Raw genomic sequence first — 18,183 nt, forward strand, 5'->3', positions numbered from 1 at the left:
TTTACATTAATTTTTCCAAATGTAAAGTTTCAATAGCTCCTAGGTCGTGTGACCTAGTGACTTCAAACAAGGTTCAGAATGTCCACTGAGTGGGCCTACATATTGCACACCCTTTAGTTTGTCTACTTTTATCTCACATGGTTTTACATGAATTTATCCAAATTTAAAATTTCAATAGCTCCTTGGTCATGTGACCTAGTGACTTCAAACAAGGTTTAGAATGTCCACTGACTATACTTTCATATTGCACACTGATGTTTGTCTACTTTCWTCTCATGCTATTAGACTTAAATATGTAAGCTTTGCAGGCCTTCATTTTACATGGGTGTTTAAAAAAAACTTAAGTCAACAAATGTTCCATCCTCGCAATAACTATCTTTCACATGGACACTGAAAAGATMCGCAAATGGCTGTATGTGGAATGGATCAAGGACAGGAGAGGTGTTCAGAGCTGCTTAAAGGAAGGCGCACAGGTAGGCCTCATGGAAAAACACTGTTTCATATGCTCTTTTTAATCACAGTAATAGGCAGTGATTTGTCAGTCACAGTGAGCTTGAATGTGAAAGAATCCTTTTTATATCATCACTTTCATATACTGTACATTAAGACAAATTCTTCTACGTTGAGAATTAGAACGCAGTTTACATAACCTGATAATGACTTGATATTTGAGTGCATTCACAACAAGCCACCTGCAGACAGTTTACAAAATGCAATAGTGCATTTGAGGGTTTGTTTTTCTGATGAAAATAGTTATTTGATGCAGGGCCTACTATTTCTAACTGGGGAAATAAATTCCTACGTCTTTTGTGAGTAAAATCGTTTTTCCAAAATTGATTTAGGTACATTTTTGTGAAGAGGTATGAGGGTTGTGATATGGGTCATTTAATAGGGAAATCATTTAAGGGATCAATACATTTCTATATTGCTTCCCCAGTATCTGCATGAACCATCAGGCCAAGTGTTTTTGGTTGACCCTGCTGGACAGAAAGAGAAGGAAGAATCGGAACACGCTGCATTCAAATTCAAGTCTTAGTTATTCCATTGTACTGGATCTAATACATATTAGCATTTTACATACATTCATAAGTGTAATACTGTTTTATGACATACTGTGAAAAACTCTCTTGGCTGCTGGCTCTGTCACTTTCAGACATGCGCAGAGCAGACTTGAACCACAGGGGTTCTCTGTAAAGAGAGAGTAATCCAAAAGGCACAGACACACCCCTTGACTTTCAATTGGCACCGTTGACCTGTATGTATTCTCTCCTGATTGGCTCTGTGGTGCACAGTCTGGCAGTCTGACTAAAGTGCCAGAGGTATGAGGAGAGACATCCTCCTTTGTATTTATGGGAACAAATATTTCCTAACACTTTGGATCCTATTCGTGGACAGTTAGAAGACACAATGCATCAATGCAAAAACAATGTATTACTAATTGCTGTCCATGAATAACCTCATCCTTGTGGGTCTATGGGTGTTTGGGCCAATAAAGTGCCAACTCAATTCTACCACTGACTAGTCTCTCATGCCCCTATGAACGGGGACACAGGGCAATAGTTTTTAATCTAAACCAGCCTTTTTTTACTAGAGTACACTAACCCCTAATTGGGGCTCTTTTCTTGACACATAGTAGCAGTTTACCAGATAACAAGTCAAGAAGAACAAAAAGTAGATTGTTGTAAGGGTGTATTACATCCTGTGCTGGCCCCATTGTCATATCCATTCTGGATTCTGAGTGGTAAAATCATAGCTGGAAAATGCCTTTATGTACATGTATACATTTTCCGCCAAGACAGAACTGCCAAAGGGGGTGGAGTTGCAATCTACTGCAGAGACAGCATGACAGAAATCTGCAGGCTATCCAGGTCTGTGCCCAAACAGTTCGAGCTTCTACTTTWAAAAATCCACCTTTCCAGAAATAAGTCTCTCACAGTTGCCGCTTGTTACAGACCCCCCTCAGCCCCCAGCTGCGCCCTGAACACCATATGTGAATTAATTGCCCCCCATTTATCTTCAGAGTTTGTAATGTTAGGTGACCTAAACTGGGACATGCTTAACACCTCAGCCGTCCTACAATCTAAGGTAGATGCCCTCGATCTCACCCAAATTTTCATGGAACCTACCAGGTACAACTCCAAATCCGTAAACTCGGGCACCCTCTTAGATATCATCCTGACCAACTTACTCTCTAAATACACCTGCTGTCTTCAACCAGGATCTCAGCGATCACTGCCTCATTACCTGCGTCAGTAATGGGTCCGCGGTCAAACGACCACCCCTCATCACAGTCAAACGCTCCCTAAAACACTTCAGCGAGCAGGCCTTTCTAATCGACCTGGCCCGGGTATCCTGGAAAGATATTGACCTCATTCCGTCAGTAGAGGATGCCTGGTTATTCTTTAAAAGTGCTTTCCTCACCATCTTAAATAAGCATGCCCCATTAAAAAAATGTAGAACCAGGAACAGATATAGCCCTTGGTTCACTCCAGACCTGACTGCCCTTGACCAGCACAAAAACATCCTGTGGCATTCTGCATTGGCATCGAATAGCTCCCGCGATAYGCAACTTTTCAGGGAAGTTAGGAACCAATATACACAGGCAGTTAGGAAAGCTAAGGCTAGCTTTTTCAAAAAGAAATTTACATCCTGTAGCACAAACTCCAAAAAGTTCTGGGACACTGTAAAGTCCATGGAGAATAAGAGCACCTCCTCCCAGCTGCCCACTGCACTGAGGCTAGGAAACACTGTCACCACCAATAAATCTACGATTATCAAGAATTTCAATAAGCATTTTTCTAAGGCCGGGCTTGGTTTCCACCTGGCTACCCCTACCCCGGTCAACAGCTCTGCACCCCCCACAGCAACTTGCCCAAACCTCCCCCATTTCTCCTTCACCCAAATCCAGATAGCTGATGTTCTGAAAGAGCTGCAAAATCTGGACCCCTACAAATCAGCTGGGCTAGACAATCTGGACCCTCTCTTTCTTTTAATAAAGAATTAAAAAAAAAATTTTTTTTAAATTAACCGCCGCAATTGTTGCAACCCCTATTACTAACCTGTTCATTCTCTCTTTCGTATCGTCTGAGATCCCCAAAGATTGGAAAGCTCTTCAAAGGGGGAGACACTCTAGACCCAAACTGTTACAGACCTATATCTATCCTACCCTGCCTATCTAAGGTCTTCGAAAGCCTAGTTAACAAACAGATTACCGACCATTTCGAATCCCACCGTACCTTCTTCGCTATGCAATCTGGTTTCCAAGTTGGTCATGCGTGSACCTCAGCCATGCGCAAGGTCTTAAACGATATCATAATCGCCATCGACAAAAGACAATACTGTGCAGCCGTATCCATCGACCTGGCCAAGGCTTTCGACTCTGTCAATCACAGCATTCTTATCGGCAGACTGAACAGCCTTGTTTCTCAAATGACTGTCTCGCCTGGTTCACCAACTACTTCTCAGATAGAGTTCAGTGTGTCAAATGGGAGGGCCTGTTGTCCGGACCTCTGCCAGTCTCTATGGGGATGCCAAAGGGTTCAATTCTCGGGCCGACTCTCTTCTCTGTATACATCAACTAACCTCCAAACGAGCTTCAATGCCATACAACTCTCTTTCCGTGGCCTCCAACTGCTCTTAAATGCAAGTAAAACTAAATGCATGCTCTTCAAMCGATCGCTGCCCGCGTCWGCACACCCGCATAGCATCACTACTCAGGACGGTTCTGACTTAGAATATGTGGACAACTACAAATACCTAGGTGTCTGATTAGACTGTRAACTCTCCTTCCAGACTCACATTAAGCATCTACAATCCAAAATTAAACCTAGAATTGGCTTCCTATTTCGCAACAAAGCATCCTTAACTCATGCTGTCACGTACTGACCTTAGTTCCTTTTTTATGTCTTTATTTTAGTTTGGTCAGGGCGTGAGTTGGGGTGGGCATTCTATGTTTTTCTATGTTTTGTTCTGTATGTTATATTTCTATGTGTTTGGCCTAGTATGGTTCTCAATCAGAGGCAGGTGTCAGTCGTTGTCTCTGATTGGGAGCCATATTTAGGTAGCCTSTTTTTTCATTGTGTTTTGTGGGTGATTGTTTCCTGTGTTAGTGTTTGCATCATACGGTACTGTTTCGGTTTTCATTAATTTCTCTTGTTCTTTTGTATTTTGTATTCATTCTCGATTAAATGAATATTATGGATACGTACCACGCTGCATTTTGGTCCTCTCTTCCACCAACGAAAGCCGTTACACATGCTGCCAAACATACCCTCGTAAAACTGACGATCCTTGACTTTGGCGATGTCATTACAAAATAGCCTCCAACACTCTACTCAGCAAATTGGATGCAGTCTATCACAGTGCCATCCGTTTTGTCACCAAAGCCCCATATACTACCCACCACTGTGACCTGTATGCTCTCGTTGGCTGGCCCCGCTTCATATTCGTCGCCAAACCACTGGCTCCAGGTCATCTATAAGTCCTTGCTAGGTAAAGCCCCGTCTTATCTCAGCTCACTGGTCACCATAGCAGCACCCACCCGTAGCACGCGCTCCAGCAGGGGTATATTTCACTGGTCACCCCAAAGCCAATTCCTCCTTTGGCCGCCTTCCAGTTCTCTGCTGCCATAGACTGGAACGAATTGTAAAAATCACTGAAGCTGGAGACTCATGTCTCCCTCACTATCTTTAAGCATCAGCTGTCAGAGCAGCTTACAGATCATTGCACCTGTACGTAGCCCATCTCTAAATAGCACATCCAACTACCTCATCCCCATATTGTTATTTATTTTATTTATATATATTTTTGCCCCTTTGCACCACAGTATCTCTACTTGCATATTCATCTTCTGCACATCTCACTCCAGTGTTTATTTGCGAAATTGTAATTATTTCACCACTCCGGCCTATTTATTGCCTTACCTCCCTAATCTTACTTAATTTGCACACACTGTATAAGACTTCTGTATTGTGTTATTGACTGTACATTTGTTTATTCCATGTGTAACTCTGTGTTTGTATCACACTGCTTTGCTTTATCTTGGTCAGGTCACAGTTGTAAATGAGAACTTGTTCTCAACTGGCTTACCTGGTTAAATAAGGTGAAATAAAAATACTGTATGTGGGAATGTCTTATGTCCATCCTACATGTAGTGTTGGTGCATGGAATATTCCTCAACTACATATATCATAAATTGCTATAGCAAAAATAAGTATTATGTTCAACAACTGACATTTTCAGATATTATTTTGACAAACACACTTTGGTGCTTACAATTCGTTCTCTATTGTCATAGATTTGGTGGGCACTGTCATCTGTGATCTTGTGATATGACTTTCTTTAAGCACGTACTGATGAAACTGTCACTAATATTTTTTTCTTAAAGTCTACAAACGCTCTACAGTCGTGGCCAAAAGTTTGAGAATGACACAAATATTAATTTTCACAAAGTCTGCTGCCTCAGTTTGTATGATAGCAGTTTGCATATACTCCAGAATGTTATGAAGATTGATCAGATGAATTGCAATTAATTGCAAAGTCCCTCTTTGCCATGCAAATGAACTGAATCCCCAAAAAACATTTCCACTGCATTTCAGCCATGCCACAAAAGGACCAGCTGACATCATGTCGTGATGCTCTCGTTAACACAGGCGTGAGTGTTGACGAGGACAAGGCTTGAGATCACTCTGTCATGCTGATTGAGTTCGAATAACAGACTGGAAGCTTCAAAAGGAGGGTGGTGCTTGGAATCATTGTTCTTCCTCTGTCATCCGTTGGTTACCTGCAAGGAAACACGTGCCGTCATCATTGCCTTGCACAAAAAGGCTTCATAGGCAAGGATATTAATGCCAGTAAGATTGCACCTAAATCAACCATTTATCGGATCATCAAGAACTTCAAGGAGAGCGGTTCAATTGTTGTGAAGAAGGCTTCAGGGCGCCCAAGAAAGTCCAGCAAGCGCCAGGACCGTCTCCTAAAGTTGTTCAGCTGTGGGATCGGGGCACCACCAGTACAGAGCTTGCTCTGGAATGGCAACAGGCAGGTATGAGTGCATCTGCACGCACAGTGAGGGCAAAGACTTTTGGAGGATGGCCTGGTATCAAGAAGGGCAGCAAAGAAGCCACTTCTCTCCAGGAAAAACATTAGGGACAGACTGATATTCTGCAAAAGGTACAGGGATTGGACTGCTGAGGACTGGGTATTGTCATTTTCTCTGATGAATCCCCTTTCCGATTGTTTGGGGCATCTGGAAAAAAGCTTGTCTGGAGAAGACAAGGTGAGTGCTACCATCAGTCCTTGTGTCATGCCAACAGTAAAGCATCCTGAGACCATTCATGTGTGGGGTTGCTTCTCAGCCAAGGGAGTGGGCTCACTCACAATTTTGCCTAAGAACACAGCCATGAATAAAGAATGGTACCAACACATCCTCCGAGAGCAACTACTCCCAACCATCCAGGAACAGTTTGGTGACGAACAATGCCTTTTCCAGCATGATGGAGCACCTTGCCATAAGGCAAAAGTGATAACTAAGTGGCTCGGGGAACAAAACAAACTAAAGGGTGTGCAATATAGAAGGGTAGTCAGTGGACATTCTGAACCTTGTTTGAAGTAACATGACCAAGGAGCTATTGAAATTCTACATTTTGAAAAATTAWTKKAAAAYCWTGTGAGATRAAAATGRACAAACTAARGGGTGTGCAATGTGTAGGSCYACTGAGTGGACATWCTGAACCTTGTTTGAAGTYRSYAGRTCACATGACCAAGGAGCTATTGAAATTCTACATTTKGAAAWATTARTGKAAAACCATGTGAGATAAAAAGGGACAAACTAAAGGGTGTGCAATGTGTGTCTATGCCATCGGGTTAGCTACAACCAGTTTTGAAAGTGTTTGGAGAAATGGCTAAAGAGCTATTGAAATTTGAAAAATGTGATTTGTCACTATGTTGACGGTCCCTAACGGCTGTTGGTGGACGTAAGGAAAACTACAGGCGAATATCCGTCGAATATCCAACCTGAAACTGTCTTTACCTCGGTTACTGCAGAGTAGGGCTAGCCATGATCTAACTAGTAACTTAGGTTGGTAGTTGATTTTAAGGTACAGTTATGATAATGGGGATTTGTAATTTAAGATTGAGATTGGACTAAAATGTGGGTAATTGGATGCTTAGATGTAACCATAGACTGTCTTAATTTTGCATAGGGTCAATTAAACATGAAAAGAAAGCTATCGGACTTATTTTTAAAGAAGCACAAACAGGCAGATCAGGTGCAAACAGACCCCAGCCCTTGCATCACCACCGGACCCCAGAGCAGCTCCCTAACCTGAGGCTAGTCAGTGTGGTCAGACTTTGCAAGGACCCAGTCTACCACCACCAGGTCAGACCATCAACCAGGCAGTCAGTCACATGCCCAGTTCAGAATTTAAGTTTAGCTTCAGTTTGTAATAAATTATTGTCAGATTAAGTCTCACTTTAAAGTGTTGGTTGTTGATTCATGTGTGTTCTTGTTTTGATGGCTGTGGCATTTTTATTGTGATAATACACTAATGGTTGTGTTATTTTAATGTAATATATGTATCAAGGGATGACACAGAGACCTCTAGCTCTGAGCCAGACAGTGAGCCAGAGCTACCAGGAGATGTCATCGTGCTCCTCCCTACTGCATCAAGCACCAGATATGCTGTTCCAAAAGGGCCCAATGTTAGGCCAGGCCTATACTTTAAACTACACATTCTAGTTAGCAGCTGTTAGTATCTAATCTTGTGGATCCTTTAATTATACATTTCCATAGAGATATGACATTATTTAACATGTATTTCAGACATTTCAAGATCCAGAGAAGAGGGTCCTGTACAGCCGTGTTTGAAAACATTTCCCAGAACTCAGCATGGTAGTAGGAAATGGGCTTTCAACAGCTCCTGGTATAAGGACAAATCATGGCTTGAATATTCTAAGTCAACATTCAACTTATTGTTTCGCCTGTAGGCATTTTTCTCTGCCCAATACACCTGAATCTGCCTTCGCATCAGTCAGGTTTTTGTAACTGGAAAAAGGCGCTGTTTAAAGATTCTGGGTTTAAGCTCCATTCGAAGGCAGAGCATCATATCAATGCTCCGTATGCTTGGAATCAGCATAAAAGGGCTATTGACAGCAACTCAATGTTAGATGTTATAAATGAGGACCGGAAAAGAAAGTGGAGGAAAACTGTACTTACATTAAAACAATTGCAGATGTGCTCCTATTAACTGCCACACAAAATATAGCTCAGAGAGGTCATCGAGAGTCTAATGACTCACAATGGTAATTTTTTGACAATCTTAGAAGAAATAGCAACGCATGACCCTCTCATAGAGAAAAGGATRAATGCATGTGGCAATGCTAAGTACACAAGCCACCAAATCCAGAATAAATTTCTTGAGGGCTGAGCTGAGATGATACAAAGTGAAATAATAAGAGAAGTAAAAGAAAGTAATATTTTTAGTGTAATTTCAGATTAAACCATATTTTTTAAGAAAAAAGAAAACATTTATTTAGTTGTGAGGTACTATTACAACGGGGCCATCCACAAAAGCTTTTTACACTTTCAGTCAGCTGAAAGCTTAGATTCAGCAGGTCTCACAAAAAGGATAATTGATTGCCTTGAAAAACATGGTCTAGACTACTATTATAGACTACTATAATCTTGTGGGGCGCATCCGTCATGAGCGGAAAGCATTCTGGTGTGTCTGCACGGATTAAAAACAGTGCAAGATTAGCATTTTATGTGCACTGTAATGTACATTGTTTGAATTTGGTTGTTGTCGATGCTGTAAAATCAGTGCCTGAGGCAGTTCACTGTTTTTCTCTCCTGCAGAAGCTTTATAACTTTGTATCTGGCTCGTACATTCATCTCAAGTGGCTTGCGGTTCAGAAAGAGCTGTATCCACAGCAGCAGCCCAGGGAACTACAGAGACTTGCAGATGTAAAGTGGGCATGCAGATACATGGCATGCCATAATCAGAGGGACAGGCTTCCAGCAGTTCTGAGAGTGCTACAGGATATCAATCAAATTTATTTATAAAGCCCTTCTTACATCAGCTGATGTCACAAAGTGCTGTACAGAAACCCAGCCTAAAGCCCCAAATGGCAAGCAATACAGGTGTAGAAGCACGGTGGCTAGGAAAAACTCCCCAGAAAGGCCAGCACCTAGGAAGAAACCTAGAGAGGAACCAGGCTATGAGGGGTGGCCAGTGCTCTTCTGGCTGTGCCAGGGGGAGATTATAACAGATCATGGCCAAGATGTTCAAATATTCATAGACGACCAGCAGGGTCAAATAATAATAATCACAGTGGTTGTCGAGGGTGCAACAGGTCAGCACCTCAGGAGTAAATGTCAGTTGGCTTTTCATAGCCGATCATTCAGAGTATCTCTACMGCTCCTGCTGTCTTTAGAGAGTTGAAAACAGCAGGTCTGGGACAGGTAGCAYGYCCGGTGAACAGGTCAGGGTTCCATAGCCGCAGGCAGAACAGTTGAAACTGGAGCAGCAGCACGGCCAGGTGGACTGGGGACAGCAAGGAGTCATCAGGCCAGGTATTCCTGAGGCATGGTCCTAGGGCTCAGGTCCTCCGAGAGAAAGAGAGAGAGAATTAGAGAGAGCATACTTAAATTCACACAGGACACCGAATAAGACAGGAGAAATGCTCCAGATATAACAGACTGATCCTAGCCCYCCGACACAAACTACTGTAGCATAAATACTGGAGGCTGAGACAGGAGACATATCACACTTGAAAATAGTGGTGATAGATCAGTGGAGGCAAGGGGCCTTCTTTCTCAGATAGATTTACATTTCATAGGGCTTTTGGTTACCTTTTGTAAAGTGCTTAGTGATGCCAAATGTCTTTCTGACATGCTCCAATCAATCTCTCTTGACCTAGCAAGGGCTGTGGATCTAGTAGGTGCCCTAACGGACACATTACAGGACTACAGAAGTGAGGGTTACTTTGGAGAACTATGGAAAAAGGTTGAAGAGATTGCAGAGCACTGTAAAAAATAAGTGTACAAACAGTGTGTAAAAGACAGCCTAAAACAAGCTTAAGATTTCACGACTCATTGATGATGAGCACTGTAGGACAGAAAAATTGTGACCAAAGTGATGGTGAGAGCTTCCAAAGAGCTATCTTTTATCAGGTGCTTGACAGTCTCACAGCTGAGCTGCAGAGGCGTTTTTTCAAAGAAGAATTGCGAGATAATGCAAGAGGTCCAGTCTCTTAACCCAAAGAGTACAACATACATGAATGAGGAGCCTCTGTTTGCCTTTGCTCCGACCTTTGAGTCAGATTTAGAGGACCTCAAACATGAGGTTCATCAAACCAAGCGGCTTCTTGATAGGAGAGAGAAAAGTGGAAGGGACAGACCGTCTACTCTTCTTGACTTTGTTGTGTTTCTAGAACCTTATAAAGAGGTGTTCCAAGAGCTATTTCGACGTAAGATTTCTGTTGTTACACCAGTCAGCAGTGCTTCTTGCGAGAGAAGCTTCTCAGCTTTAAAACTGATTAAAACCCACCTTAGAACAACATTGGTTGATGATAGGTTGTCACCTGGGAATTCTCTGTTGAGTTAAGGAGGACACGCTCCCCCAACATGGATGAGTTTGTGAAACATTTAGCCAGTTCTCACCAGAACCTCAGAATTATGCAGTTTTAAATCTACCTATGATAATTTGGCACTTAGGTGGTCCCTGGAGTGACCCAAGTCTCTCCAGTATGTGAGTACAGTGTGTGTGTGAGAGAGAGAAAGAAATTGAGCTSCAGTTCCGAGGTAGACACACGGACTATTCATAGTATGTTAAAGAATTCTAGTGAAGTAACCCTTTTGGACCACACTATCTGTCACATTGAAGAACTCCGGGTTCAGTGAATTATCACTTCTACCTCTATTATCACTTCTACCACTTCTACCTCCAACAATCATAGGATTCATTCATGCTCCTTAGATGCCAGGTTAGGGTTATACACACATTTTCTGTCGTGGTCTATGGACCCCCTGAAGTAACCTTGGCCACCCCATGTATAAAACTCTAGTTCCGTCACTGATGCCATTGCGAACAGAGAAGGTCACTAGACCTAGGTTGGGATGAGAGTGGAGAGAAGAAGAGAGGAAAGGAAAGGTGGAGAACTGAAGGAGAGGTGTCGTATCCAGTGTATTCTTGGGTGATATTATTTTTGGATTGGGACAGAGCTTGGACAGTGTTTTTACTCATGTTTTAAAAAAAAAAGTAATCTCTATATTTCTGTACATGCTGTTTTTTTCATTGTCATTATTCTTCCCCCTTGACAACGTATAGAGGATTGATCCACTGATGTTACCTGCATGATCAGAGGACAGGCAGACAGGTCCTCATGCATGTTGACTGGCAGCAGATGTTTTTATAGCATAAGTCTACTGCAGAACTACGTGTATATGGTACCACCCATTGTGTAATAGTTTCTGTACAGTAGATACTGTAGCTAATACCTCACGAGAGATAGAGTTACATGCAAGGCAGGTCTCAGTTAACCCACAGAGCAGTGGCGACCCGTCATTTCGACCACACTTTTCTAGCAAAAATAAATACATGTTTTGCATGTTATTTTGGCATTGTCACATATACATGTCACATATCAGTTTGCAAACAATGTCAAACAAACAAGAAAATACAGAGATTAGGGGTTGGTAATGTTCTCTAGTTACTCTGTAATTGGCTCATTGTTCTGTCACTCATGGAGACACTACGTCACCGCCAAATATAAGGGTAGAGATCAAAAATTCAATCCCCTTGGGTGCTGCCATAGAGTTACATTAGACGTGCCCATCCAAGAAGGCTCAAGGTCATTGGCCACAGATAAAATGACATCAAATCACGTTATATCTACAGCAGCTTTGATTGGACTGAGCATGTCAACGTCATACTTTCAAAATCTTAGCTAGCAAGGTAGCAGTCATGACTCAAGTTGACAATCTACTGGCAAATCCTTTGTAATCCTTGTCATATGAAGAGAAATAATGAAGAGAAATTACAGAGGTGCTCATCGGCCATAAACATTACACAACAAGTTGGAAATCGCAAATTCAACAAAGAATGGTTTGGAAGGAATCAGTGGCTATATTGCAAGCATTGTAAAGCAATCACTAGCCTGCTATTCAGTGTATTTGTATTTATTATGGATCCCCATTAGCTGCTGCCAAAGCAGCAGCTACTCTTCCTGGGGTCCAGCAAAATTAAGGCAGTTTATACAATTTTAAAGCATTACGATACATTCACAGATTTCACAACACACTGTGTGCCCTCAGGCCCTTCCTCCACCACTACCACATATCTACAGTACTAAGTGTGTGTGTGTGTGTGTGTGTGTGTGTGTGTGTGTGTGTGTGTGTGTGTGTGTGTGTGTGTGTGTGTGTTTCGACCCTGTTTTTTTCATAGTTCCCAGTTGTCTTAAACACCACATCCTGAGAATGCCAGACTTTGATGACGAAGTTTGATGACAAAATTTGCCCATGAAGGACCCGCCGCGCCACCTTCCTGTTCAAGTGAGCACAGCACAACAAGGTGAGTCTGTAATATGCCAGAGAGTTTTTTTCATAGTTCCCAGTTGTCTTAAACACCACATCCTGAGAATGCCAGACTTTGATGACGAAGTTTGATGACAAAATTTGCCCATGAAGGACCCGCCGCGCCACCTTCCTGTTCAAGTGAGCACAGCACAACAAGGTGAGTCTGTAATATGCCAGAGAGAAATGTTTACTATATCTAAGAAAGTAATACTAAGTGTATGTTGTGTAGTAAGCTGTTAGTAGCCCTTTAGTAGCCCATGTGCCTCACCCTAATAATTTGGTATATTTTCCCCTCTTAATTTTGCCTACTGTTCTGACTTGGTGGTGCACATGTAGCCTATAGCCTGTTTTAGAGAAATGTAATAATCAAATATTTTAAGAGTTTTCATTGTCTGCTTATATGCCCCCTTTATTTATCCGATGGTTCTGACTTGGTGTACAGGGAGAATACTGTAAGAATGGCCCGTGTTCTGAATTCTGTCGCTATACATTTCAAAAGTGCTGAACAAATAGTTATATTGACTACATCCGTCGTAGCTCGCTCATTAATGTCTTAATCAAAATTACGGATTGCCTCTTATCCGCTTGTCGTCCCCTTAGGCCATAATTTGTACATCTCAATTGTCAGTAGAAACCACATTTGTTAAAGTAAGTCAGCCATATCAGCTATGTTTTTTTAAAGGCAGTAAATGAGGCTGAATAAACTGTTTCGATGCCAGACAAGGCTCCGCTGATATCCAGGAGTACCAATGGTAAGGTGTTGGAGCTGCTATTGGGACTCTGCCTTTGGGACAGCTTTATGTAGGCCCTAACAGTGTGTGGGCACCGTTTGTCACCGTTATAGTGCAATTAATGTATTTGTGTTGTATAGTGGGTTTGCTGGCATGTATCTAAAAATATAATTTTTTTGTTTGCCCCACCAAGATTTACATGCTAAAATCGCCACTACCACAGAGGTCTCATTTAACCCCCAGGTTTACTCCTTGATGTTTAAACCACATTCTAACCTGACAGGGCAATATGATCCTGTTGATAGACTCTTTTGGGGGAGAGTTTCAGCCTAGCTTTGAACTGGTCAAAACTTGATCTATTTAAGTCATTAAGACCATGGAAGATGTAATGAGCACAGGCCTCTTGCTTAAGAGCAGGGAATGATGTGTCTGAATACAAAGCCAAATATGCATATGTTTTTCATCGTGCAACTTAGATACAACCAAGTAACATTCCGTTTTGGATCACCATTCCGTGGATCTTTTCTTCATTCATATTTTTTTTTCAGCACTTGAATTAAATGATGTAAATAATAATCCAATCGTCTTGTCTCACATCATCATTACATCTGTCACTCTTGCTCTTACCATAAGGTCATGTTAAATTGCTACTTTTCATAACCTATTGCACATACAAAAGTGGGATTTCATGTTATTCGCTCAAGACTACTCATTAAAAAAAATATTTACACCACCCTATTTTTTTGTCCATTATTTTAATGTAGTACGAGAAACAGCTTGACCTGCGAACATTTGGGGTCTAAGATGTTAAAGTGGTGCAAATAAAGTGGCATTGAAAAGTCTGACATGGAATACATACCCTATCTTGTGATCTGTGTAAAAGGCAATATAGAAATTGTCAGTTGTAACCCATTCGGCTGAGGTTTTCAGCCCTCTATCAAAATATTTCAAGTTATATGAGCTTAAAATGGGTTAATTAACAACCTTCGGGGTCTAATATGTTAAGAAAAGTGGCATTGATGAGTCTGACATGGAATATCATGCCTAAACCGTGAAAAATGAATGTACTCCAACCTACCCCCAATTCAGTAGTGGTCTTCAGGGAGGTGCCCAGCTGCATGTTTCTGTCCTCCATTACATCCATCTCATTAGATCAGAACAGGATGGACCAACAGTGATTGATATCTCTGGTTTGGTTTACATCCTAAAATATAGTGTTCATTTYTTTCACAGCCCTTAATGTAATGAGAATAAGGACAGGTGTCACATGATTTTTAAACATGTTATGAGATATGACATAGTGGTTCCCAACTTTACTTATGACACATACTATACATCATGAGAAAAAGGCTGTTTAAAGCCATTCATCTTTGGATAAAAGTGTCCCATGTCAGTCTAGAAAGTTTTCATTGTAATCCATTAGGGAGTCATGATGACTGTTACCCTATAAATAAACCTGCTATTCAACATATTTGGCTTGCAGTATGTTTGGCTTGGAGTCTTGCATCGGCAGTTATCTGGCTGCTGTGGTGATGACAGTAATACTGGAGGTCCTTGGTAAACCCCAGGATGTAGACCACAGGCTATAGTGTAAGTATTTTGTCAGGACTTAGCTATTCAGATTTGCCAATGTTCCTCTTTCTGAGAATATGGAGACACCAACAAAAGGTTGGTTCAACCTCACAAAGCAATCGGTCTATGAAGGAACAATATATTTTTCTCATGCTATTTTGACTTTCAGGGATTCATCAGTCTTAGTCAAGGGTTTCATAAAATAGTTTTTATTTAATCAGGTAGTTTTTCATACAGTATATGAACTGTTTTCACACACGCACACTTGTTTATATGGTTTATGAGGTCAATCAGTTTATAACATGGTTTATGGATACCTACCTTTCCCATGGTCCAATCAATGAAATTTCAACGTTTATGTAGAAGACACATCTGACTTTAGATTTGTTCATATTGAAGTAACATACCTGTAAATACACACATTTGACTTGATATCATTCTCCTCACTCCTACTCTTGAGGAGGGCTGGATGGAGGGCAACCTCAACCTGAAAAACAAACACATATTGTCCACATACACGCTCATAAGTTGTTTGGCACAACATATTTACACAGCCGTTGTGCCAAATGCTTTAAATATCAGTTGTACACCCTGAGTGTGTACAGACAGGTCCATTAAGGGAAAAAAGTATTTAAGCTGTAATTTGAATAAACTTGACATTTGTAAAGTCATATACACTGAGTACACAACACATTATGAACAGCTCTTTCCCTGGCATATACTGCTGACCAGGTGAATCTAGGTGAAGCTATCCTCCCTTATTGAGGTCATTGGTTAAATCCACTTCAATCAGTGTAGATGAAGGGGAGAAGACAGGTTAAAGGATGATTTTTAAGCCTTGAGACATGGATTGTGTATGTGTGGCATTCAGAGGGTGAATTGGCAAGACAAAATATTTAAGTGCCTTCGAACGGGGTATGGTAGTAGGTGCCAGGCGCACCGGTTTGGGTCAAGAACTGCAATGCCGCTTGGTTTTTCCACACTCAACAGTTTCCTGTGTGTTTCAAGAATGGTCAACCACCCAAAGGACATCTAGCATCCCTGTGGAGCGCTTTTGACACCTAGTAGAGTCCATGCCCCAACTAATTTTAGCTCCTAGTGGAGCATAGAGCCTCAACAGCATTGAGGGTTAAGCCTACAGGGTCATGGAGACRCGTGACGCATGCTGCCCTACCATGACAGAAAACTGTCTCTATTATTACACCCTAAACCCTCATCCCAGCAATGATCATGCCTTCATTTGGAGTACTTGTAGAAATGTGTGAATGCTATTCCTTTCTACTTAACCAAAAACTGTAAAAATGTTACTTCAAAAGACACTGTTTATCATGAACAATGCTTGGATTAACAAAATAACATGAACAGATCAAACATTGCAGTATGAACAACTGCAAAAGAAAGTAATTTCAATTCACAATTTATTATAGCATTTATTTGGGTAGAACATATATTATTTGGGCAAAATATTACTAAGTTATGTTGACTTCACTTTCCATGTGAAATGTGTATCTAATGATTGTTAATAACATACCTGCATGGCTCCATGTGGGTTCAATCCCTTTTGTAGGGAAGTGAACCCAAGTGGCATTCACAAGAGGTGAATGGCCACACCTCTCCTAACTCTCCCTACACCGCCATGCAGTTATGGTGGTAACATAAATCATTCAGTAAACCAAAAGATATGCTCTCTTTTTATCGATGTGATCTAAATACACTTATAAAGTCACAAATATAGGCTATATTCTATTTAAACATACTCTTAGATAAGGTCAAATGATTTGTTATCCTTAAATGATGATTATTCTTTAAAATACCTATATTGTCACTATATCTGTCAAATAACAAAATAATATTGTACTGCTACTGTGGAATTGTAATGGTCATAATGCCATTTACCTTCTTTTTTTTCAATGGACTGCCAGCGTGGGAATTGGAACATCCACTGTTTACAGCTCTCATTTCTCGGTCAGAATTTGACCGTCTTGGAGACAGAAGTAAATATAATTAAGAAACATAATGAACACAGTCTGAATGGGTCTACAGCCATTACATCTGTAGAACACTGGAACAAGTCTGGAATACTAGAGCTAAGGTGGCTGACAGTTTTGCCATCGATCGGATAATAGAGGACATCGGCCACAAGCTTGACCCAAGACAGTTTGGATGCAAAAAGGGCAGGTCGACGACAGATGTCTTGGTCAGCCTCCTATACATTATGTAAAATCCACTGATGCAAGTAAGACCATTATATATGCACTATAATAACAGCAGATTTTGCTTAAGCCTTCATCAAAATGTATAATACAGTGGTAACAAAGTGCCTGATTCAGCTAGGAGTCAGAGCCCCTTTCCTCTGGGCTGTAGCTTCATCTCCAAAAGGAAGCAGAGAGTGAGGTACTAAGGCACCCTTTCACCATGGCAACATCTGACCTGTGGAGTGACTCAAGGTCCAATTCTTGGACCCCTTATCTTCCTGGCCCTCATCCACAGCGCACTTCAGAAGTTCGCTCACAGGTGGACATATATTGATGACATGAACATTGCAGAGTGCATTAGAGTGGGGCAGCTTTCCAGCCTTCAACATGGTCTAGAAAAGTTGTGCTCATAGGTAGATGAGCACTCCACACAGCTCAACCCAAACAAGTGCAAAGCAATGCATGTTTGCTTTACAAATAACCCACCCCCTTTGGAACCCTTGTAACTAAATGGGACACTCTGCAAACATCTGATATTAAACTGCTGGGATCCAGGATGACTTGAGCTGGACCAACGAGTGGAAAAGGGTAACCAGAAACTCTTTGTGGTTCTCTGTGGCTCAGTTGGTAGAACACGCCCATGGGGATCATGGGTTCCATTCCCAAACCTGGCCTAGTCACCATCTACACCACCAACTTTGGGCCTGTACTAGAACACAGTGCCCCTGCATGGCACTACTATCTCACCTCAAACATGACTGGACAATTGGAGTGAATAAAGACACGCGCATGCTGGAATATCCTTGGACCATGATACAGCAGGTACACATCAGCACACTCGACCCTCAATCTCTGCCCAGTCTACCCATCATCTCCTCCAGTCTGGCAACAGGAACTTCCTTGTTGAGTTGACTGGTGGCACGGTACAGATTGAATGGCAGGAGCTAATGTGAGCCTTTGCAGGGATCGGGACACCTTTGGAAGCCTCCAATCAACGGACCAATTGTTATTAGCATAGACTGTTGTACTGACCARTAGAACATGTTGAAAGCATATATACCTGTTCTCTTGGTCGGTTCAACATTTTATCACAATCTATTGGTCAGTCTTT

Source organism: Salvelinus sp. IW2-2015, linkage group LG26 (assembly GCF_002910315.2).
Source record: "Salvelinus sp. IW2-2015 linkage group LG26, ASM291031v2, whole genome shotgun sequence".
NCBI lineage: Eukaryota > Metazoa > Chordata > Actinopteri > Salmoniformes > Salmonidae > Salvelinus > Salvelinus sp. IW2-2015.